Source organism: Pinus tabuliformis, chromosome 7, assembly GCF_031772625.1.
Source record: "Pinus tabuliformis cultivar Carrire ecotype Pingquan chromosome 7, CPIR1, whole genome shotgun sequence".
NCBI classification, from domain to species: domain Eukaryota; kingdom Viridiplantae; phylum Streptophyta; class Pinopsida; order Pinales; family Pinaceae; genus Pinus; species Pinus tabuliformis.
This window is the reverse complement of record NC_142293.1, coordinates 464,593,740-464,599,834: the sequence shown is the minus strand read 5'-3', so window position 1 is coordinate 464,599,834 and position 6,095 is coordinate 464,593,740. Positions and strand designations below refer to the sequence as shown.

At 40.3% G+C, this 6,095-nt stretch overlaps 1 pseudogene; it reads left to right on the top strand.

Moving 5' to 3' along the window:
* Window positions 1-854: 854 nt before the first annotated feature.
* LOC149247963 (26S proteasome non-ATPase regulatory subunit 12 homolog A pseudogene) lies at window positions 855-1,403 on the top strand (annotated as a pseudogene).
* The last annotated feature ends 4,692 nt before the right edge of the window (window positions 1,404-6,095 follow it).

Genomic DNA, 6,095 nt, shown 5'->3' with positions numbered 1-6,095 from the left:
AGCTCCAAGACAGGGAAATAAATATGGAGTGTCTTCAATATATTCACAGCCACACATCCAATGAGATGAGGAAGTTTGAGACCCTCTATAGCAGAGGTACATCACCAAACATCACTTCCAATAGTCTATACTCATTAAGATTTCAAGCACAGGTACAGTGATATGCTACTCAACTGAAACAACCACAGAAAATACAAGTTTGTAGCCTTGGGGCTAGATCATTCTTTATGGAAGTCGTTGTAGAAAATACAAAGTTGGCCTATGCAGGTCACGAACCAACTTTAGAAAGATTGCTTTAGGCCTGGAACCAACTGTCTTCTCAAATTAAAGCCACAGGACTGAAACAAAGTTTCTGAAAATGAACAGGCAAGAACTCCTCGACTTCAATCACCAAAATCATTTAACCAATTCAACTTGGCATCTCTAAAAGAGTCTGCTACAGCAAAGATAATATGGACTTGTGTAAAATACAAAGCATTCAACTTTCCAACAGTGATTTATCAACCACCAAAGTATGCACTCGGCCTTTCTAATGGAGGAAATATATATCTTGCCAAAAAATGTGGTGCGGTGAACAGTGTATGAATTTCAAAACCCAAAAATGAGTTAGTTGATGGTTTCGGGCTCAATATATGTCTCAACAATATTTGTCCCAATATTTTTAAAGAAGAAACTTCACGGGCTCTAAGAACATTTAGCGGTATTTAACAAACAATTTGTCTATTCCATCTTACTGGTGAATACCTGTGAGAACTAGATTAGAAAAGACTCTCTCCATCCCTTAACGCACGGAAAAAACACCGCGTTAGATCATAAACTGCGTGCTGGTGGAAGATGGAACAACCATGAGCGCTATGGAGGAAGAAGCTTCCACGGGACCTCCGGACACTGGTTGTCCCTCCGCGAGGCCTGCCGGAGCCGATCTGGACTCTATTGACCGTGAAATTGTTGCGCAGAGGAAAGTAGCCCTCCAAGAAGGCAAATTGGATGCTGCAATAGATGCTCTTTCAAATATAGAGAAGCAGATGAGGCTTGCTGCTGATGTTTCTGGAACTCGAAAGGTGGTAGTGGCAATAGTGCAGATTTGTTATGAAGCGCATGCATGGAAGACACTAAGTGAGCAAATTAGCGTTCTTTCAAAGAAAAGAGCACAGCTGAAGCAGACAGTCACTGCGATGGTTCAGCAAGCCATGCAATATATTGATGAGACACCTGACCTCGATACACGTGTTGAACTGATCAAAACACTGAATAATGTCTCAGCTGGGAAGATTTATGTCGAAATAGAAAGGGCCCGGTTGGTTAGGAAGCTTGCAAAAATCAAGGAGGAGCAGGGTCTTATTGCCGAGGCTGCGGACTTAATGCAAGAAGTTGCAGTGGAGAGAGATCTGCAAGAAAAATAAGAGCACGAAATACAGAGGTAAACTTTAAGAAAGTTGGAAAATACGGTTTCGACTTTGTTTTAACAGCTTGAGTGAATGAAGCGAATGCTAAGAAATGGTAGAGACAGAACATAGTTCTGTGCCCGAATTTCACAATCGAAAAATTAATCGACAAACTGGAACTATTCATTCGGTTGCCCCTTCTGAAGCGCAAGAAACAATGTTGGATTCTTTGATAAGCACCCTGTTGTCACAGAATACCACTGAGGCAAATTCGAGACGAGCTTTCGTTTCACTTAAGGCCAGATTCCAAAGCTGGGAGGAAGTCCTCAAGGCAGATTCAAAGGCTGTAGAGGACGCCATTAGGTGTGGTGGCTTAGCCGAAACAAAAGCTTACAGAATCCGGAATATTTTAGACACCCTGTTGAAAGAGCGGGGAAAGTTATCTCTGGAGCATTTGCGTAACATGCCTGTAGACAAGATCAAAACGGAGCCGTTGGGTGGAGGCGTAGCGAAGGGGATTCATACCACCAGATTCGGAAAATGGCATGCGTTACAATCGGCTGCATGCAACCAACTTGATTACACTGTTCCTCTGGCCTGTGAGGAATTTAGAAAAACGTATTAAACACAGTCATATGGCAGAGGTGCGCAGCACAGGAGCAATGGACAGAGAACGCAGGTCTCATAAATAGAATATGGAAGACAGACATCTCAGAACGGCTTGGACAGATGCATTATATGGCAGAGGCAGCATGTTAGGAGCGCTGGAAAAGAATATGGCAGAGGGCTAGGACTGACATGCACATAACAGGCCACAGAAAAACAACTTGGCTCCGATACCATGTTAAACACACATGGACAGCAAGAGAGATAGGAAGGATAAATCATGCAATACATTTTTTATTAACAATAGATATACATTTATAGTACAAATATGTGACTCTTGGGTTTCAGATCCCAAGGTCTCTTGGACTGGTTTTGTCCATTCGGCTTCCACACTAACCCATTAGGATTAGGTGTCCAACAGAAAAAAATAAATTGATGCACTTATATTCATCTGAAATATTAATATTAATAGGTAATAGTTTACTTATTGTGGTATTGAAGGCATTTATATGCTTTATCATTGAGTCTCCATACTTGATCCTTAGGTTATACAACATTTTTTGTAGGAACAATTTTTTACCATGGACATAGAATGGTACAATGTCCATAACTTATTACATAACAACTTTTCTATAGGTTCTTCTAAACCATTTAATAATAATAAATCTAAGAGACAAAATAAAATTATGTTCTTTCCCTTTCAATCCAACATGGTCTAATACTCTATTGATATTTTGAGTCAGTGACCGAAGAATCCACAGTATAAACATTTTTATGCCAACGTTTCAAATCCCAAATGGGATCCATCATCAGGAGTTATGAATGATGATAAAGGAAGAGCTGTTTAGAAAGAAATAAATACTAATAAGGATAAATTTTTAAGGATCAGCACAATGTCGGCTGGAATATATATCTATTTATTAATTTTATTAATTTAATTTTAATAAATTCCTTTTATTTTTATTTTTACTTTTGAGTTTTATATATTAATATTTATTGAATAGTTAATATATTAATTCAAAACCTTAATGATTGAAATAGTGTAATGTATTAATATTTAAAAAAAAAATTATTTAATTTTTATTTAGAAATAAATAATAATAATTAATCAATTAATTAATTTTTTTTTAACTAATTAATTACATAGAATTTGTCGAAGCTTAGTAATTAATATATTAATTATTATAATAATTAATAAAATAATTAATGTAATAATGTATAATTACTATAATAATGAATAATTATTAATAATAATGAATAATTATTAATATAATAATGAATAATGAATAATAATATAATAATTATTAATAAAGAATAATTATTATAATAATGTGTTAGCTACCTATACCAATAGGTTTCATATTTCATGATTGGCAAAGAAAGTTCCAAATATGCTCTGCTTTGATGATGCAAAGATCCCATATTTCCAAGAGAAGACACTGTGTGTATTTAGCTTTATGGTGACTCAATTTTGATGGATGGTCCAAAAGCCTAATCTGGATCATGCCATGTTTCAATTTTCTGTTGTAGAATAGAGAAAGAAGTTTGTCCAAACTGTTTAATCTTGGCAGACAAGTAGCTTAGGTAGAGAATTAAGGTTCCCAACTGCTTAATCTGGGACCTTGGAAGCAATAAGGGTAGTATTAGATAGAAAATCAAAAGGAAAAAGCAAGAGAAAAGAAAAGGCAAATAAGGGTTTGCAAGTCTAAGTGCACCCTCCATGAAGAAACCAAAAAATGCTAGGCAAATAGATGGGTAGGCAGATGGGGTTGCAGAAGTGTCATTCCTTACAATTGAAAGTGTGCTAACCAGTTTCACAAAGCAAAATCAATGGATTGAAAAGGCCTTCTTCTCTATCAGGTTGCAGCAAAGCAAAGAAGCATGTCTAACTTCCCAGTTTTCCCCTTTTCCATTCATTACTAACATCCCCTCATCAGTTGAGATTCATGGAAGAATTGGTGGTTTTATGGTGGTTCTTAGTCCTTTAGAAGCCACATTTCTTGTCTAAAATTCTTTTCATTTTGATCTACTCCCTAAGCTAAGTGATTTTCAAATAAATTCAGTGTTATCACTCCCCATCCACTCTTTTATCCATATTAACCCTTAACTTTACTATCTAAATCCCCTATGTCCCCCTTTCCCTACTATGATAACACTATGGTGTATAAATCCCAGCATTGTATAGATATCCTCCCTTTAGCACTATAGCTGAATAAGTTTGTCAAGGGAGACATTAGTCCACCAGGGACCATGGTCAACCCTGTCATGGGATTGCTCTGACCTCAGGTTGGAGTGATAGCCTCCCCCTAAGCCATCACCTCACCTCTGCCCAATAAATTCCACAAAAACCCCCTCCCTCTGCTCAAAACCCACTTTTAAACCTTTTTCCCCCCTTGAATTAACCTTACCCCGAAAAAACCCACAAAAAGCACTAAACCTAAGGTTCTCCGCCCAGATTATTTAAACGAATATTTTAATATGCGGGCGGGACCACCCCCCCAACTTGCACGATCCGTCGGAAGGCCCGCCAGCCGTCGATCGTCTGCCACCCACGATCTAACGGTGGGTGGTCGTTTTTGCTCCCCGAGCTGCCGACCTTTAGCGTCCGGGGAAAGTGGTTTTCCGCCCCGTACAAGGGACGCGTGGTAGGCAGTGGGGTTGTTCAGAGCCCCCCTCCCCAATACCGCCTTTGCCCAAAGGTGGTGCGGGGAACCCGCTTACCACCATCCCATTACCATCTCCCCCTTACGTCGTACATACGTCATCATGACGTAGCGCCCTTCCCCACCCCCGCGCCGTGTGGCCCTCCACGTAGCCCTGCCACCTTATCCACCCGCCACCATGTCCTGCCACCCTGGCCTACACCTCAGCAGCCACGTCACCCTACGTACCTGGGCCCGCCATGACGTCATGCTGACGTCATCGGCGGAAAGGCGCCAATTACCTATTTTTTCCGAATTTGTCGTTAAAATCACGGTTTAAGCCGTTTTTATGTCATTTTCGCGCAAAGGAAGACATAGCCGTTGCAGCTGGTTCACTGCCAAAGCGCCTCCAGACCTCCAAATTCAAATTGCAACCATTCCAATTCATCAATTCAACCTCCAGAGTTCGGCCCGCAGGCTCTCTAAGCGTTTTATCCAGGTATTCAATGTAATCCCCCATTTTCGCCCATGCATACCTTTTCTCTGTAAATTGCCATTAAAAAAACCTATTGAATTCCATATAAGCTCTGCACCTACTACCTAAAAGTGACCCAAGCTAACCTGCTTACCCCCAGAACTATAAATTCAGCATTGAAACACTCAATTCGCGGGCCAAAACTGTGAAATTATCTTCGAGGTGCCCGGCATTGTTCCCTTTTGCCGGTTGTAGACCAACATTATTTTTCCACCAAAGTAAATCTCACATACCCTCTGCAAATTACCCCTAGCAATTCACAACCCCTGTGAACTTACCAAAAACTGCAGAAGCAAGCCTATTTTTTCACTGTAAAAACATTTCAGACATTGTCCACAGTTGGCCTATCATTTGAGCTCTTAGGAGGTTTGCAAACCATTGCGCTCATCTTACTCAAAATCAAATCATACAATGGCTGCCCCTGCACCCACAGCTCTCAGTGTTGCTCCATTAAATCCACCCAATAAAGACCTGCAGTCCTTGCCTCTTGCTGACCAGGACTACCTTATTGAAGACTATGTGGGAGACAGGGACTTTCTGCAGACCTTTAGGCAGTTGAGAGAGGACTACCTGAATGGTCATGATACATATGGCATATGGGAGTCCAACCTGCCATACTATTGTCTCCCCTCTGTAAATGTGTTTCCTGAAATCATTGGCCTATGTGTTGAAAACTATGATGTGCAGAACAGAGCCATCAGCATCCCATCTGGGAGGATCCTCTTCTATATTAATCCGGAGTCCATCAACAAAATGCTACATTTTGATCAGACAGAGCTGCTAATCCCATTCTCCAGAACTATCTGTTGGACACTGGTGCCAAGATGACCAGTGATGAGATTCAAAAGGTCACCAAGACATTCATGAGACCTGAGTGCCAGCCTGCAGGGTCACCTCCTTATTTGGATGTCTACTTCACTGAAGTAG